At 42.6% G+C, this 19,507-nt stretch overlaps 1 protein-coding gene across 2 annotated transcripts in view; it reads left to right on the plus strand.

The window, feature by feature from the left end:
• The window catches only part of LOC139207243 (storkhead-box protein 2-like), a 78,972-nt gene that overhangs the window by 16,390 nt on the left and 43,075 nt on the right, over positions 1-19,507 (plus strand). Inside the window, exon 1 of one of the 2 annotated variants that reach the window (XM_070836905.1) lies at positions 9,381-9,450. The exons of the other annotated variant lie outside the window; for it this stretch is intronic. The gene's annotated coding sequence lies outside the window, so the exon portion shown is untranslated. Of the gene's footprint in view, positions 1-9,380; positions 9,451-19,507 lie in introns of those variants that run through there. 2 annotated transcript variants of the gene reach the window in all.

Raw genomic sequence — 19,507 nt, forward strand, 5'->3', positions numbered from 1 at the left:
CTTGATAAACGTCTCGTAAAATAACTAAACTATCAGTTTGGAATTGTGATTAATAATTAACTTAACTACAACCAAAATTACCGTATCAATAGCTAGCATAACAAAGGTAACCATACAAACAGGCTAAGCTAACAAACAATAGGGAGAGTTTGTGCGTGAGGGGGTGTGCACATGTGAATATGCAACCTTTATGGCTGCACAGTAAACTACAACACATCACAATGATCAAACTCTGTGAACATTAAAGCAAATCAAAACCAGTACATTAACAAGGTTAAACCATTGCTTGGCCATGTATACAGTTATGCTATGCTATATATGTCCAGTTAGACTTTGTTCCCAGTCCTCAAAAGGGAAGAAGAAGGTCCTTCAGTGTGCTGCTTTCTCAGCCTGTTGATGAACCAGGCTGCAGGAATCCGGTCGCTCCTTTGTTCCTTGCTTGATTCAGGCAGGGCTTCGTGCTGCTGCCATGAAAAAGGTGGTCTGCTCTGGTACAGGCCACACTGAGGCTGGAGCTTTAGGAGAAAGCTGCTGGCCGATAATGGACCTTCAGGGGCCCAGGTGATACGAGGTGCAAGGCTTGAGCTGGTCTCCAGTAGAGCCCAAGGTGGAACAGAGCTTCTCCAGACGAGAAGTCAGAGAGAGCAAAACAGAGCTGGACCCTCAGGGTTTGAGAGGAGACGGGAGGGAGGGAGGGAGGGAGGGAGAGAGGGAAGCTCTGGTTTTGTTGACCTGAGGTCAAGGGGTCATGTGTCACACATTGACCAATGGTGGCTGGAAAGCTGGGTCCAGGGGTGCGTTTAGCACACATGTGTGAAAGTAAAGGACTCTGGGAAACTGAGTTCAGAGAGGCAGCCCTTTGTTCAAAGGACAAAGAAACATGTAGTCCTCATCATTTTGGTAGGGCCCAACAATGGGCAGTGTCAGACACCCTGGTAGGACAGAGAGCAGCTACAGAGGATCCTTTGTCCCCACAGTCATCAGACTAGGGACAGTGCTCACGACCCTCCCTCTCTCTCCCTCTCTCTCCCTCTCTCTCCCTCTCTGCCTGTCTCTGTCTCCAGGCCTCCCTGGACAATGTGCAGTAGTGCCTTTTTATTTATACTCTACTTCAGCTAACTGACTGACTTCTCTGACTCACTTACTTTTATGACTTTTATTGTTTATTACTGTATTTCTCCATTTTATTGTTTGTCAATTGACTGAGAGCTACTGGATACCTGAATTTCCCCTATGGGGTGAATAAAGTGTCTGTCTGTCTGTTTTTTTTTCTTCTTTTTTTCTATCATTGCATTTGTCTGTATTTTACCTGGCCTAACTTGGTTCAGATTTATGTGAAACTCTCTCTCCCGTGTTCTGGGGATGGGGGTAAGGGTGGGAACGAGGGTGGGATGGATGTCTGTAGGGGGAAGTGTCATACAGGGGAGGGTAGACTAAAAGAGGGGTGTTAACTTATAGGTATTCATGTCTGTTGTATGCAGTTTTGTTTGAATTAGAGCTGCCACTGATAGATTTTCATCACACCATTGTTGCGGCCTAAAGAATACACTATAATGTTATTATTGCAATATCTGTAGACAAGTTGAAATAATAATAATGATGTTGTAATCAGTCGAATTCATCTTTAATTTGTTTATTGTGTAATTTCTTTCTTTTTTTTTTTTTTTGGCAAATTGATTGCACTCAAAATACAAACGAAGCGAGATAGAGAGGGAGTCTGTCACCATAACTGTAATCAGAGCCACAGCTGTACAAAAGCCGTACAAAAACAGCGGTTGACAGTGAAAAGGCAGCTACGGGAGCTGATAAACAAAAGATCCACAAGGCTGAACATCTGCCATCAATACGATCAAACAAAATCACTTGCAGGGAGCAGGGGATCCAGATTTAGTGTATGAGGCCGCAGGCTGACAGACAAACACTGAGGTGTACTGTGATCCATGCCCTGGTTTCGGTTATTATCGGATTCTGATTGGCTGCAGGGTGTCCGTTAAAACGCGATGATGGACCCCTACTGAGTAGATCTGATGAAACCGTTCTAGATTGAAGTGCTGGCTTGAGTAAGCGTCGCTCAGAGCCTCTGTTTACAGTTTGCTGCAACACCTTACCAAGCTAGCTTATTTCCATCAGTGAGTGTAATTCACTAGCAGCAAGTCCTTCAGCTTCCCACCTCTCTGAACACCACAAGATGGAGACACACAACCTACCTACCAACCTACAGCTTTTGTCTGTGATCCTGAAAAACTGACGCTGTGGAGGACGGTTCTCTGCCTCCGCGTCGCCCGTTAATTCCTGATAATGACACAATCGCTGGGCATTATCTCTTACTTATACTGTGCAAACATACTGACCAAGTAGTTCTGGTGAAGCTGTCTTCTTTAAATGAGTAACACCACGGGATGGAGATGTAACACACAACCTGTAGGAAGTACACTGGGCCTCTGAACGCACTTGAGACTTTATACCACATCATCGTTTGTCTGCCATTTTCAAAAACTTGGCTTGAGCGATCATCTCACAGACCACACTCACCTAGCTCCAGCCAACTAATGTCACACATGGACAGTCTTAGGTTAGTTCATCTTTAGTAGTTACTAGTAGTTCACTAGTTGTAGTTACTTTTTTTCTGACATTTATGCACTGTTGCCCATGAAGTTGGAATCAAATGTTTTTTACCTCTTCTCATGAAATGATTGTGACAATGTGATTTATTCTTGATAAATAAAGTGTTTATCTTCTCAACTTTATTGATCAAACTCTTCCCAACATATCACAGTGAAACTTGAACCACAATGAACCTTTGCAAACTGTGTATTCAGGCTTTAACAAAATTGGGGGTATTGAACAATTATTCCAACTTTGTGGGCAACAGTGTATTTAACCATGTCTGAAAATGACCATTTTTAAGGGTAAGTGCAGAAATTCAGTGGAAAAAGTGGCAGTTTTTTTCCGTAAAGCTCCTAAAAATGCTCTTTTGTTTCAACAAAGCGGCATATGACGTAACATAAGGGAGTCGCTGTCGTTGCAGGAGTAGGAGATGGTGAGTCTGAGTGTAGCATTATCGACCTATAAGCTAATGCTGATCACTCTCCTAGACCCCTGGTTCTCCTCACACCACAACTCTACTGTTTCTTCCAACCCTCGTCTGCTCCTGATCTCTTGGACACCAAACAGGCTCATAATTAGAAGGCTGTGGTCCGTCATAGTTGTATGAATAAATATAAACGACCTCCTCAGTATGAAAATGAACTTTGGATCCATTCATTTCTATTGTGTTCATTCATTTCTATTCTACACATTGATTGGATGTGATCTCTAACCTGCAAGTTGCTCTTTAAACATACTGTCAAATCATATATTTGTCAGGCACCTTTCAATCTTGCTCTCTCTAGCTAATAGCTGAGCCAAAGGGTTCTGTGACCTGATTGGAAAAGAAGCATCTTCTCTCCGGCTGCTGTACTGGACGACCCTGAGCACCCTCTGTCCCAGCAGCTGGACAGACAGCGGAGCTCCTTCTCCAACAGCCTGGTGCAGCTCTGCTGTCACAATGACAGATACAGGAAATCACTGCTGCCCAAAGCAATAACCCTTTACAACAGCTCACCTCTGTGGAGCAGGGACCTCTTACCCTAATACCTCTGTCTCTTTCAAGTTGCACTCAGTCCTGATAATTATTCCACATTTGCACATCAATGTATATATTCCTTCTTTGATGTACGTATTCCTTCTTCTAGTCTTGTTACTTTCCTTACTGTGTATTTTATTTGATTTAACTGTAGTATATTCGTTGTGGATGCTGCTGTAATGATACAATTTTCCCAGTCTGGGATCAATAAAGTGCCTCAAGTCCCTTAAACTGGTAAAACTAAACGGCTATCTCTCTGAATGGAGTTCAGTGACTCACCCTGTGCACCACAGAGTTACTATTGTCTGTAGTTGTGAATGGTGGCAAGTTGTAACGTCACAGTGAAATTCAGTGCCAGACGTCTGTGCGTCAGGAGGTAGTTTTTAGATGCATTCTAATTCTTTCCTGCTCAAAAGGTTGTAAATGCATCAGTTTAAGATGTATAATCCCTAAGGCCGACCAAGTGTGACTACATCAGCACTCTGGAAGTAACAAGTGTCCGTCACCTGTGATGATCCTGGCTGAAATGTTATTTATATAGTTATATTTACAGTAGTGGTGTATTATGTTAGGGCACTGTGGTGAGTAGTGTCAATGTGTATTTTTGTATTGTGGACCCAAGGAATAATAGCTGCTGCCATGCAGGAATGAATGGGAATCTTAATAAACAAACACTGAAACTGAAGTGAATTTAGCTGCCTTTCACATATTTCTAAGTGACATAACAAATGTCAACACATACAGAAGGTTTTGACTATCCAAAGTTATGCCATAGTGGCAACAGGTTAAGCAGGGTACTCCAGATGTCCTTCTTCCAAGCAACGCTTTCCAGCTCCTCAGGGTGGATCCCGAAGCATCCTGGATCCATCCTGAGCAGATGCCCAAACCACCTCAAGTGGCTCCTTCCAATGCGAAGGAGCAGCAGCTTTTCTCCAAGCTCCCTCGGGGTGTCTGAGGTCCTCACCCCATCTCTAAGGATGAGATTAGACACCCTGTGGAGGAAACTCGTTTCAGCTGCTGGTATCCGTGATCTCATATTTACGGTCATGAGCAAGAGCTCATGACTATAGGTGTTGAGTTCTCCCTTGTGAGCAGGAGTGCCACCTCTATATGACTAGGAGCTGTTGGGGGAGGGCTTGACTGTTTCTGCTTATGCACCAAACAGCAGCTCAGAATATCTTCTTGGGAGTCTCTGGAAGACATCCTGGAAGGGGCTCTGTCCAGGGACTCATAGTTCTACAGTGGGACTACAGCGCTCACTTGGGTAACAATGGAGAAACCTGGAGGGGGGTGACTGGGGGGAACAGCCTGGCTGATCTGAACCAGAGTGGTGCTTTGTTACTGGACTTCTGTGCTAGGCATGGATTGGTCATGATGAACACCAAGCATAGGTTTCTTCATACGTATACGTGTCAGCAGAACGCCATAGGCCAAAGCCCTAGGATAGACTTTGTGTCATCAGATGTGCGGCCATATGACACTCAGATGAAGGGAGGAGCAGAGCTGTCAACTGGTCACCACCTGGTGGTGAGTTGGATCAGATGGTGCAGGAGTCTGCTGGACTGCCCTGGTAAACCCTACCGTGCAGTGAGGGTCTGGTGGAGGCCCCTGTCTGTGAGGTCTTCAACGCCTACCTCTGGAAATAGAAGTGTACCTGAAAATGTGTTTGTCTGAACTAGACATACAGCAGTACGTAGCTAAAGTCACTGTGAGAGGATGTCCTCACCTAATAATGAGTTAACAGTGCAGCATTTCACTGCACACAAGAGTCAAAATGTGAAACATTATTTTGGTGCACTGATGAATGACCCTTGGGTTAGAAAAATACAAGGGTTTGGGATTCAGCAGTTTGTCATCTTCAGCTGGTGCTAACCATCACATTCACCGGTTGGAATGATAAATGTCAGCAGTGGTCAGTCATATCAGCTGTTGCTAAACAATGTTAATGCTGTTTAATGCTGAACACTGACCAGAATAATTTGTGTTCCCTGCAAGCTGGTGTCTGAACTCTGCCAGAAGTTGTTTGTGTGGGAAGAAGCTCCAATCAGTGACATCTCCAACAAAGTGACACCTCTTCTCTTTGGCTGATTGCATCTCATCAATTTAAGGAGTTATATTCGTCGTCATTCGTCGTTTAAGCTTATTAAAAATCGATTATTATTATTATTATTATGTGTCAGGTATCCGTTTAACCAGCACTGTAAAAAGGTTGCTATACATTTTACAATAACTTACTGGCAGCTAGAGGCCAGCAGGCTACTGTCATTTCATTTACAGCACACGTATCACTACTGTAATTAAATTGACAGTTTTATCATCATTACTATAATTTCATTTACATGATTATATTATTGCGTATTCTTACTCACAGTATCATTAGATTTCTGATCACAGTTTAGTTTCATTCACTTGAAACAAATTCAGACTAACTGTTATACAGTCAAATTATCAAATTATCAAGTCTAATGTCCACAAGGAGCTAACAAGCTGATGTTTACCATGTTCACCTCTGAGCCTGGTTCTGTTTGAGGTTTCTTCCTGTTAAAGGGGAGTTCTTCCTGCCACTGCTTCTTAATATAATATCTGATGCTGCTCATGTGGGGATTTTTGAATCCTTAATGTTGAATTCCTGAATCGTTGGGTCTCTTAATTATAGAGTTTGGTCTGAGCTGCTCTTTATGGAAGATCTTGAGATAACATTTGTTATAATATGGCGCTATATGAATAAAGATCGATTCATTGATCGATACTGCACAGCTGATGTTGATGGGAAAACTAGTCAGACGTCGTGGATGGATGATGGCTCTGCCCTCCATAGTCAGCAGCCATGTTTTTACTCAGAGAACAGAGTCCCTGTAAGAGACACAACATCAACCAGCACAGCAGCCTTTTAGTGATATTATAACCTACGGTCAGCCTATGGGTAAAATCTACCATCCCATAATATGACTAGTGATGAACAACAACAGGTAACAATGAGCTTAAAGGTGGTGTTGTACTGACTACATTATACTAAGAGTTGTTTCTAAAATAACCAACATTTAATGATATCAGTCAGCAAAACGTGATTCACTGTCATATTGCTAAAAAATGTTTTCTATTTTAAGTCACAACCTGCTTTCTTCATCTGAGTGAGAACAGCCTCAGGAATTGTCCGACTGCAATCGGACCAAACCAACCTGATTGTGACATCTGTACTGTCACAGTGTTGGCAGATGCCATGTTGGGTATGTGTGATGCTGACTATGACAGGCTGGGAAGTGCTTGTGTTGGAGAGGGAACTCTGATGCTAGCTATCTGTTAATACTAGTCATAGTAATGTAAGAATGCCTGGGCTGATATTGGGTGGGGTTGGAGGGGCTGCTTGTGTTTCCACAAAATATTCAACTTTTGCCTGCAAAGATAACTATTTAGAAATGAGTCCTTTTTGAAAATAAATTGTGCATCATCCACATATAGCAGTGTGGTTGAGTTATGCTTTTGTTCATCCCGTCTGTATATCTTCCTTAACTATGTACTAAAATCATGATCAATCAGAATCATGAAGGGAGAGTTGCTTTTCTTATGTGAATACATTTTCCCTCTACGTAGTTGTCATCCATCATATTTGACACCCACAGTATTCTTATAAATGCAGATTTATTTCTAGACCAATCTAAACTCTGCAGTTGTGCTGTCTGTCAATGTCTTGACTTTTTTCTTAATTTTTCTTCTTAATGTTTTTCAGCTTTAACCCCTTGTTGCCTGTTGTCGCGAATTCGCCTCAAACCTCTTCCGGTCTTGATGGCCTCTGTATCCCACTAATGCCGGTTGATGCATCTTCTATGTATACATTATATATACATAGATGCATACATACATAAATAAATATATATATATTCTATGCGTATATACATATATATTTTATTACACTATTATTATATTATACTATTCTATGCTATGTTCTATTCAAATTAACAATCTCCACTTAATTTAGCATCTGCTTGAATTCAAAAACACAAATCATTTATTCTTTTATATAATTGTAAATAAATTCAGGCAGTAAGGGGTTAAAAGACTGAGTAGCAAATTAAGAAAAGTTGTACAAATCAATTTCTGACCTGGTACTAGATAGCTGTATGAGGATATGAGGATAAGGGTTAGATCACATAGACTGGCATCAGTCTTAACCCTTTAACCTTCTGCTCAACCGTACGTAGCTTATTGAAAACATGTTTTACTTACGACATCTCAACCGTTCGGTAGAGGCCAATATTTCCAAAAATGTCATAAATAAAAAACATAGATTTTTGTCATTAGTGCCCCAAGGAAATAAAATATATAAAGAATACATTTTTTCATTGCTTTTTTCTTGGTGAGGAGCTGAAAGGGTTAATAATCACATAACCATTGCAGCAACCTTGCAAACAAAAATGCAAAGAATAGATCTGGTTCCAGCGTTCTCACATGTGAGCGTGTGTTGCTTTTCTGTTCATGCATCTTAATAAACTTGTTCCCCAAATTGCATTCCTCCATTGTTACCTCCACACCCACAGCATGACAGCCTGGACTCGCGCTGATGACATCAGTTCGTTGCCTCGGTGCGTGTTCTCGTGTTTCTGACATGAATGGGTTCGGTAGCTGAGCTCGGATTGTGTGTGGCGCATAAATGTGAGTGAAGAAAGGCTGCTTATGTTCTGGTGCTGAGCTGATGGCTTCCAGCGTTTGGCACTGCGTTAGCGGTGTTGTCACGGTAAAACAGCATATTGACAACCATCGTCTATTGCCAGTATTGCTGCGTGTTGCAGCATTTGGTCAGTGTGCTGCTAACTAAAGAGTCAACCTAAGAGCTTCACACTGATTGGCTGGCTCGCGGACTTGGCTTCTGTTCAAGTACACTTTGAACACATACGTATGCCCTCCCCCTCCTCCTACAGCAACAGAGTGAGCTCAGACAAGCGAGCAGCAGGCAGAAAGAGACAGAGGCGAACAGACGAAAGAGAAGACAAAGGACAAGGAGAGGCGCCACTCGCTCTGCTCTGGATTAACCCGTTCTCCTTGCTAAATGTTGCTTTTTGTGGATTTCTCACTCCGCGTGTCTTCTCTTTGCTCGCTCCCTTTGTTTCCAGAAGATCAACAACTGGTGTGTGTGAATGAACTCCGGGAGGAACGGCCATTGATGGATGGAGGTAGAAGGGAGGAGTGTGTCTTTTCCCATGGAGATCGTTTCGCTCTCTCTCCTCCCTCTCCTCGCTGAGCAGCCTCTCTCCTCTGGCGTTCTCGTGTCCACCTTCCTTCTCCCCTTTCTTCCTTCGCTCCCTTCACTGCACGGTGGGAGGAAGTAGAGGTGTGTTTAAAGAGTTGGAGGGAACCCTCCCCCTCCCCATGTCAAATATGACATGACCATGAGGTCTGGCCTACCGAGGACTGAAATTTCACTACGTGGTGGTTGTTTGATTTTCACTGATTTCACTGATCACTAATGCTCCACAATGGAAATTACGTGAGGAGCTGGGGACTTGCAGCCTTGGGCCAACCAGCTGGCCCAGATACTCAGCAGCTCGCTCTGGAGCATCACTTTTGACTCAGTCAGATAGATTTACTATTTGTCTCCTGTCCGCAACCCGGTGTGGTGAGGATGAAGAAGACAAGCAGCAACACACTGAGGCGGGCATGGCCGAGCTCTGACCTGTTGGAGCGCCTGCTGCCCCCATCAGCGTCTGTAGTTGCTCACAAGAGCCAACGCTCTCGCAGTGAGAAGGACTACAGAATCCACATACGCAGCAAGAAGAGCCGCTACCCTCCACAGTATGTGTGTCAGAGTCCACCCGCTTACCAGCACACAGGTACCGTACAGCCGCACAGATAGAAGCACGAGAGGCTTTACCGCAGGTCGACTATACAGTTTACAGTGATTTGACCGTGAGACGAGCAGTGGGAAGCTCTTCGCGTGCTCGACCACTCTGGCTTCACAAGTTTCTACCGTATCAGAGAGGTCACTTTACCTTCATACAAACAATATTGACAGTTGAATGCACTATAGATTCATCAGTATAATCCAAGCGCATGGTACTGTATACGAAACAAGTTAAATGAAAGTGATTTAGTGGTCTACTTCCATAATATTGGAGGACAAGAGGTAGAAAACACAAACTCTGTGTCGCAGCGTCTGAAATATGCTGCCTTTCAGTTTCTACAATGAGTCAAATTCCAAAAACCCTGGATCTTACACTTCCCATCATGGCATTATTGCTCAGGCCCGCCCCTGCTTGGTAAAACTCTTAACTCTGATGACATCACTATGACATCATCAGGGTAATTCTCCGTCTTGACAAAGCTTCTCCGGAGACACAGATAATATACTAGAACTGTTTTCACAGCCTCAGCTGAGCTCCTCGTGACGAGTAACGGACAGCGAAACTGGCTTGTGACTGGATGTCAACTGGTCACCAGTTCAAATCTCCAGGCCAGCAGGTAAATCTGGGTGGAGCAAATAAAATTCATTACCACCATTGAGGTGCAAGGCACTTTGCCTGAACCTGCTCAGTTACTCTCAGGTCAGACTATGGTTGTCCTGAGCCACTCCAGGTGTGAAGGCCTGTAACTGTGCATGCGATCATTGCCCCTTTAATTTGCTTTTGATGTCAGATATAATTACTGAGTATCTGCATCTGTACCATAGATTAAAAAGAATAGAAAATAGCTTAGAAGTGCCCTACTTCTGTGTTCACAGCCACCTACTTAGCTAGGGTGATGATGGTTGTTGCCATGGATACCATTCAGTATCCATGGCAACTAACCACCACCATTTGTGCCAGTTCATTACAGATTCTGGTTACCTTGGCTGAAATGCAGGTGGTGTGTGGTGTTTCTTTACATTTGCTTTTTACATTGAGCAGGCATCTTAAGTGATACGTGAGTGTGTGCACCTTAGCGTTAATGTTGGCTAGTTGTCATCAAGTTAGACACACAAAGAACCTCAATTAGTGACAGCTTATACGACCCTGCTGCCGGAGAGGTTGAAAGTGACGTGACTGTGCCACCTGAAAGAAAGAAGCTGTTAGCGAAAATGTTTTGTGCACCGCTCTTTGCTAATAAGAAAGACAGTCAGAGGTTAACACACGGGTGTAACGGCCTTAGAGGCACTCGCACGGTTGTGCGGAGATAAATTCACATTCACTCACATGTGGTGAAATGCTACACAGCAAAACAGCTGTTGTAAAACAAAACACACAGTACAGTATAATAGAGAAATGCGTTTCATGTTGGTCAGTATTTTTAAAAAATCAGAGTATTCTAGTATTCTAGTATTCTACTTCACTAAATTTCTATTTGCAATTTTCAGAGTTAGAACAAAAGTCAGATGGAGTTACAACAACATGTGTGAGAATGGAATGAATAAAACGTGTTAAATCAGTAGGTGCAGCAAAGAACCCATGGGTGCGTGCGCTCCGAGAGGAGGGCAGAGCCAGGTCGAGAACTGAGACAGGTGATGCTCTTCACTTAGCCAGCGTTGGATGCTGGATACATGTCCTGAATGTGAATGTTCACTAGGGTGTCGGGTGGTGTGGGTGGAGCAGGACCACTGCCGTCGGTCAGTGGTGATATTGTGCTTTGAGAATGATTGAGCAAAGTTTGATCCAGACCAAACGGTGGGAACTTTGTAGTGCTCGCAGAATGCTGGTCAGACAGGTGAGTACAACAGCAAAGTCACTGTTATGGTTCAAGCTCTTTCATCAGATGAGAACGTCAACAACCGCAGTGTTACCAAGAGGCGAAGCATACTGTCTCTGCCTTGGCAATGTTTTAAAATGAGAAAAACAAGATATTCTCCACAATATTGTGAAACAGACATAATCTGCACATTTTATGATTTGATCTTAACATCGTAAAGCATAAATATGGCAACATTTGACATGTAAAAACTGTGACACATGGAGACAGTACAGTCCTCACAGTGGCTGCAGATGTTTGAATAATGTTTCACGTTGTACCTCCCCAAAACATTCTCTAATTGTTCTCACAAATGTTCCAGTTTAGAGAGTTCAGGCATAAATACTAGCCCAACATTATGTCACAAAGAGATAGAAATAAAGTTAGCAGTTTTTACCTGAGGGAAACGTCATGAAAAACTTGACAGTGGGAGCTACACAATCAGAGCAAGCTGGGCTTTTTAGGAGGGTGGGGGTGGGGGGGACTTCAAGATACACAAACTAAAACCCTTTGTTCAGATAGAGGGAGAAAAGAGGTGATGCAGCAATGTACATTATGAGAAAAAAATGAGATATCACCTTCAAGTTTGTGTAAAAGTACACTTCCCGTTGTGTAGCTGTGGAGAATCATATATGATAGCGTCATAATTGTGATTATTGTGATAGTTCTGTTGAATAATGCACCTCTTGGCAGTTTCATTGGCACAGAAAATAAGGTGGAGTCACTAACCGGGAGAGGGTCTCTTTAAGCCGCATCTCTTGCTAGTTTGATAATAATTTGATAATTTGACAGGCTAATAAGAATGAGAGCATGTATTTTATGTCAAACAGCATGTGTTAGTGTTTTAGAAAAATCTTCAACATAATATTTTCATGACTTTATGATAATGATAATTGCTAATAAGTGTAAAGTAGAAAGCCCATGCCCTCATACGCATCAAATATGATAAGAGAGGGGGAAGACCCCGACTGTTCTTATGCAATAAACAGCATTTCAGAATATATGGCCTCCTCTGAGTCTCTGGATGGCATCAAGGAAAGGGTTCCATCTGGGGACTCCATAGTTCTATTGGGAGACTTCAGTGATGGAGAATCCTGGAGGGGGGTGATTGGGAAGAACGGCCTGCCTGATCGGAATCAGAGTGGTGTTTTATTATTGGACGTCTGTGCTTGGCATGGATTGGCCATAACGAGCGCTGTGTTCGAGCATTAGGTGGTTCATAAGCGTACATGGTGCCAGACAGCCTAAGCCCAAAGATCTGTGATCGACTTTGTGGTTGGATCGGCGGCAAAATGTCTTGGACACTCGGATGAAGAGAAGAGAGGAGCAGAGCTGCCAACTGATCACCACCTGGTGGTGAGTTGGTTCAGATGGCGGGGGAGGCTGCTGGACAGACCTGGTAAACCCAAGCATGTAGTGAGGTTGTGCTGGGAGCATCTGGTGGAGGTCCCTGTCCGGGAGGTCTTTAACTCCCACCTCTCGAAGAATTTCTCGTGCATCCCAGGGGAGGTTGGGCACATCTTGTGGGATCCATAGCAGAGGCAGCTGCTAGGAACTGTGGCCGGAAGGTCATTGGTGCTGGCCAGGGTGCAAACCTGAGAAACCCATTTGGGTTGAGGTCCCCATTTTCATTAAAGGGGGCCGGAGGGTGTGTTCCAGTTATCGGGGAATCACACCGCTCAGCCTCCGTGGGAAAGTCTACTCCTGAAAGAAGGCTCCAGCCGATTGTCAAACCTCGGATTCAATGCGGATTCGGTCCTGGTCGTGGAAGACTGGACCAGGTCTGTGATGCTGTGACCTTCAGCATGCGCTGGGGCAGTTTGCAGCTGAGTGTGAAGCGGTTGGGATGAGAATCAGCACCTCAAAGTGTGAGGCATTCTGCTGATGGCCAGTTTGCACAACATTGCACTGAGTAATCTGCACAGTTGCTATATAAATTGTATAATCATGAATGTTATGATCAGTGAACACATTTCTTCTGTGAATAACGTGTGTTTTGTGTGTATTGTTGCTCTATACAGAACGACTGATTCACTCATTCTTCCCCTAATTCCCATGCTCACATTGAGTCATAGTCACAGCAACAGCTACTGACAACAGGAAGTCAGCCTCATGTGACAAAGATCATCTCATTTACATGAAATTTCAATATGGATATGAAAGTGTGTTTTCCATAGCACTAATTTGTGGGCACAGGAAGTGATGGTCATCTCCCTTCGATTCAGGCAGTGTTCGGCTATTACAAAAATTCAGAGCCGTGTCGACCAGCCCCCAGTAGCGCACATCGCGCTTGGCAGCACATCCCAACACGCAGGGGCGTTTTATCCTCAGTGGAATTATCTGAATATACAGTATGTTCCGTGGATGTGTAGTATGAAGGGAATGCAGCTGTCGTTTTTGTTGTTTAGAAATGAGAAATAAAGGAATCTTGAGCTGGTATACATTTTCGAGGACATTGCAGGCTTCCAAATCTTAAATTCCGATTAACGGATGGATTGTGGGTGGTGAAATACCTGCAGTGATCCCATCGCAGCAGAAACAAGCGTGTCTCCCTTTGGACGCTGTGCAGGAGGGGTCAAGATCAAATGTTAATGAATGTTCTCTTTCCTTCTACACATCCAACAGGTCATACACACAGTTTAGGTTGATAAAGTGAAATTGTCCTCTCATTGAATCCTGAGCTAGACGAGCTAAAAGTTTCATTCTGAGAGAACGACAGTTTGTAGTCTTTGTGTTTATATGTCCCATGCGGGGCGGCTGTGGCTCAGAGGTAGAGCGGGTCGTCCACCAAGCGGAAGGTTGCTGGTTCGATCCCTGGCTCCTGTGAGTCAGCATGTCGAAGTGTCTTTGGGCAAGACACTGAACACCCACTTGCTCCTGAAGCAGCTTCAGTGTGTGAAAGAATAGTCTCCTCCAACATTCCTCCTGAATGAAAAAAAGTGCTTTGAGTAGAATATATATATATAAAAATATTTATATATATATACAAATACAGACCATTTGCTGCAGTGACATCACTGCACCCTGGGAAATATTTACAATTCTCTAATTGTTCGGTAAATCATTAAACAAACTACTTAGACATCAATGTAACACACAATAAGGAAATCACCTAATCACCTTCCAACAGCGTTAACATGTTTCATTACAGACTGCTATGGATGTATTAGCAAGAGGGTCAAAGTTCAAGGCATAATGTTATGACGAAGAAGTATTTCCCAAATGCGTGCATGTTCTTTGTGAGGGCAGCTGCAGCATGTGCAGCATGTGCTGTGGCGTAGAGAAGGGCGCTATTTGGAGTGCAGAAAGAGGGTTAGACCAGCTAAGCATAAAGACTGGAGGCAGGGCGCTGTCAGAAGTGTCAAAAATACACCTACAAACAACTCTGCCCATAATACTCTGTTGCCCATAAAGTTGGAATAAAACCTCTTCTCATGAAATGATTCAATTCAATTTATTTTGTATAGCCCAATATCACAACAGAGTTGTCTCACAGTGCTTTACAAAGTTCACTGAAATAAACAAGAAGTGTAAGCGAACAAACAATCTAATAAAGAGTCCAGCAGTCGATGAGGCCAATGGATCAGTCTGGTGGATCAGTCCGAGGCATCACCTGCCCTTTATGACCCTCCTTCTTCAGGAAGGAAAAACTCAAAAAACCCAATTGTGACAGTGTGATTTATTCTTGATAAATAAAGTGTATAACTTTATTGATCAAACTCTTCTAAACATATCACAGTGAAACTTAAACCACAATGAACCTTTGCAGACTGTGTATACTTCTGTAAGCGCGTAGACAATGCATGTTTCAAACAAAACAAAACAAAAAATGTTGAATGTTTGAATACTTTGTTATTTCACTTCAAATAGTATTTGAATGAAATTGCGCCCTGCAGCTCGAGCTAGTTTTGCTGTGGTGATCCACTGGTTTAGACATGGGGTGGGGGGGGGGTTTAGGACCAAGCTAGTGTGGTATTATCTGAAGTTACCCTCTGGCGTGTGAGGGTGGCGTAGCTAACTTGCGGTGATGTTGATAGTGTGTATTGTGCAGAAACGATCAGGGCAGATAAGCTCTGTGTTGTGCTCCATGGCTTTTTACTCTGCCTCTGGTTCATGTATGCCCATCTGCTTATACATTTAAAGGTACATCTGTCTTCTTCAGTTTACGTGCTTCTGTGATGTTTACATGTCAATTTATTTCATGTTAAATAGCTGTTTGTAACACAACTGCAGAAAGGGGATCATCATTTTTTGGGGGTGACAGAACATTCTGTAGACACAACGTCTGACATACTATCACGGAACAGTCGACACATGCAACAGACTCAGAGGAACATGGCCATCCCATTGCAGGTAGATTCCAGGATACTTCTACCGGTTGACAGTTTGAGAGTGTGCTGACTGGGCTGCAGTCCGCCCGGTACGCCAAGTGAACTGCCCCATCTCGACCACGAGGCGTTGCTGAGGGTGGCGGAAGCTGCACAGCACATCACACGGACGGAGCTGCCGTCAACAGAGGACCTCTGCTCTCAGTAGTGCAGCAAGAAGGACAACAGGATGAAAGACTCCGATCGCCCCAGACACAAACTTCTGCCATCTGGCAGTCTGTACTGCAGCATCTGGTCCCACTGTACCACTGTAAGGGACAGCTTCGTCCCACAGCCTGTAACACTGTTGTAGTCCTGAGCTCTCCAGCTCTTCATTAGGACACTTTACTGAGGCACTGATACGCTTCACACTTGTTTACATTTCCATTTATACCTATATATTCACCACTACTTCCATCATTACTGTACACCGTGTACACCACAGTGCTGTATTTCCCCTCTATTACATTATATTCTACTGTATTTTATTTTATATTTTATTCCTGTGTTTTAACTTACAGATTACATTATCTTGTTTTGTCTGTGTCTTTTGTTATGTGTTTCTCTCTAATACATGTTCGTAAGAGCATTGTTGGAGGGAGCCTGAGGGCTTTCGGATTAAACCAGCTTGCCCATAGCAAATGAATTATAGGTACAAAGTGCCTTGAGATTTAACTATTTCATTGCCAATGACCGCTTTACTGGAAGTGTTGTGTGTATGACAAATGAAGTACTTGAACCATTGGAGTGGTGATTGTTTTCATCTGATGAATTTAAGTTTAATATTCATCCTCCGTCTGCTGTTTATCCATCTTCTGTGTGCTGCCGGCTGAATACCAAAGTACCAATGAGTGATGCAACTGTGTGACCAAAACAACAAGCTAAAGGAGGCTAAAACAGCAGAGATGCAGACATGTAGACCCTGTCTTCACCTTGTATTAGCATGCAAATACCCCCCCCCCCCCTGCAGAGGAGCAGTGTGGGCAGAATGGACATACTATACAATATATTAGCACCAGGTGTAACAGCCCATTATCAGATGTCATTATCCAGATACACGTGTGTATACTGGGTGGAGACTGGCCAGTGTTGAAGCTTTAGGACAATGTGGTTTGTGAACAAACCAAAAAAACTGCTGTTAACTGTGTGATTCACTGCTCTAATTCTCTGTCTGTCTTCCACTGAGTGTGTGTCCTCCCCATCCTGGATCCGTTATCCCTCTCTTCCTTTTATCATCCCTGTGGTTCAGAGAATTTCTTTCCTCTACATTATCTGTTCCACCGCTTCAGCTGTGTCACTGTGCATTTGAGTGCTCTATATTTATTTGGTCATTGTGTTCACTCCCACATGCTGGCACGTTGAACCTGATGCCGTAGCAGAAACACTTGAATTTTCTCAGTAGGCCTGGGGGCATCTACAGTGCTGGTGACAGTTGGAAATTGTAGTCATAATGCTTTGTCACCCCCCTCTGGTGCAAAATGCTTTAACGACATAAAGAAATATGCCTACTGTATATTTGTTTTGTTTTTTTTGCAGTTGATAATTTCTCCTCATGCCCCATCAGTGCCAGTGAAGTAGTTCTCCCAGTTCGTGGTGACATGGTCTTTGTTTATAAGAGCTATAGAATAGTTTTCCAGTATCTTAGAGAACTCTGGAAGCAAAGAAAGAGAAAGATGGGCATAATTTGACTTTACTTTAGTTTTTTACTGGAGTTTCACCACACAGTCATCATTGTTTTTTCTTAGTGACATGTAAATTGTATTTCAGTCTGTGGACTTTTTTTATTTGAATAATTTTCTCATGAATATTAAAACACATTTGGTTTTTACATCATAGTCCTATCTCATCATCACTCTTTATATGTTTTATTTTTATTTTTTTATAAGTGTATAGATGCCAGCAAAATACAGTAAATAATACAAAAAAAGAAAAAAAAGGAAATGAAAAACAGGAAAGGGGTTGATGGGAACATACTGGAACTACAGGAAGGAGCAGGCAACAATGGCAAGAAAACCTCCCCTTTAACAGGAAGAAACCTCAGACAGACGGCAGTGTGGGACCATGTTGGGTGTGGGTTGGAAAGAAAGATGCACAGCAGCAATGATAATAGCAGTGATATTAACAATGATAATAGGAATATGACAATGGATGAATAGTGTGTCTAATAATAAATAGTATGACACATAATGGATAATGACTAACAATAGTAATAGAAACAGTGACAGGTGATCCACAGTGACAGGTGATCCACAGTAGGGATCCACTGGAGCCAGGCATACTACCACCACAATGCACAGGAACCTGCGATGCAAGAAAGCATAAAAGCTCAAGGGATGATACCAAGTTGGTAACATACATTAAAATAAACATACTACTACGAGTAAGCCTGTAATCTGGGAGCATAGTGCTCTTATGGGGTAATACGGTACTATGAGCTCTTACCAGCCTCACCATTAAGGGCTTTGTAGCTGAAGAGAATGATTTTACATTATTTTGGATTTTATTGGAAGCCAGTGCAGACAAGTAACTATGGGAGAAATAAGATATATTCTCCTAAATCTCAACATTCTTGTTGGGGCAGCTTGATTGACTGTGTGGACTAGTTTCTCTGCATCATTCTGAGACATGATGTGGAGTGGTGGTGGAGGTAAGGGTAATGCCATACAGAGTAGTTGTATTGTTAGAAAATGTGTCTAGAAGGAGTTAAGCACAATAAATCAAGTTTTGGGTACCATCTGCACAATAATGAAAATTCATGGGGTGTTTCCGGATGATATTACCTACAGGAAGAGTATCCAAGGTGAATAATATTGGTCCAAGTACAGAACCTTGTGGAACTCCATAACTGTGCATTGAGGATTCATCCTTAATGTGTATTAACTGAAATTGATCTGACAAATAAGACTTAAACCAGCTTAATGTGGTTCCTTTCATGCCAAGTAATGAGGTCCAATTCCTGTTGTACATGGCCTGTTAATAAAGACATTGATCATATCTAGTAAAGACATTTTAAGCCTTTCTTAAGCTGTTTAGTTGGGACGGGGTCTAAGAGACAAGTTGATGGTTTAGATAAAGAAATCAGTTCAGTTAGTTCAGAAAACTTTCCTAAAACCTTGTTCTAGTTCTATCAATTCACAAAATCAAATGTATTTTTAGCTTACAGTCCCACAATAACTGAATTATTCTGACATTTTTGCATGTATGTCATAATATTTAAGATCCTCCTTATATTGTCCTGAACCAGCCTGTCCCTAACGAAACCAGTTTGGTCATGTGAAATAAGATCTGGTAATAAAATCTTTATTCTCCACACCATTAAATTCTTTATTATGCATACTCAATTTTATCCTTCCCCTTTTTCACTGATATTATGGCTTTTCTCAAAGAGGGCAAAATTTCTTCCCTTTATAGTACTCAATTACTTACTGAGAGCAATCCTACTGTAAGCTGTTCTTTAAGTGTTTGATACCAGTTAAAACCACCTGAGCCACTAGATTTATTTGGTTTAAGTCTAGCAATGGCTTCATATAACTCCTTATATATCAGCTTGGTGTTTTAAACTGCAGTGGTTGTGGTTAAGCATAAAGTCATTTGTAATGAAATTCAAATACCCTTTGAATTAACTTGCAATCACACATATTGGATCACATGATAGTGGATCCTGCCTCCTGTTTTCACAACTTGATGTCCACTTTACATTGTCTCTCACGGCTGGGACAATACTCTTCTCTCCTGATTCGACACTATCGTGATACTTGCGTGGCAATTCGATATTATGATTTATTGTGATTTTGGTTTATTTTCTGAACAATGGACCATAGGA

Source organism: Pempheris klunzingeri, chromosome 9, assembly GCF_042242105.1.
Source record: "Pempheris klunzingeri isolate RE-2024b chromosome 9, fPemKlu1.hap1, whole genome shotgun sequence".
NCBI classification, from domain to species: domain Eukaryota; kingdom Metazoa; phylum Chordata; class Actinopteri; order Acropomatiformes; family Pempheridae; genus Pempheris; species Pempheris klunzingeri.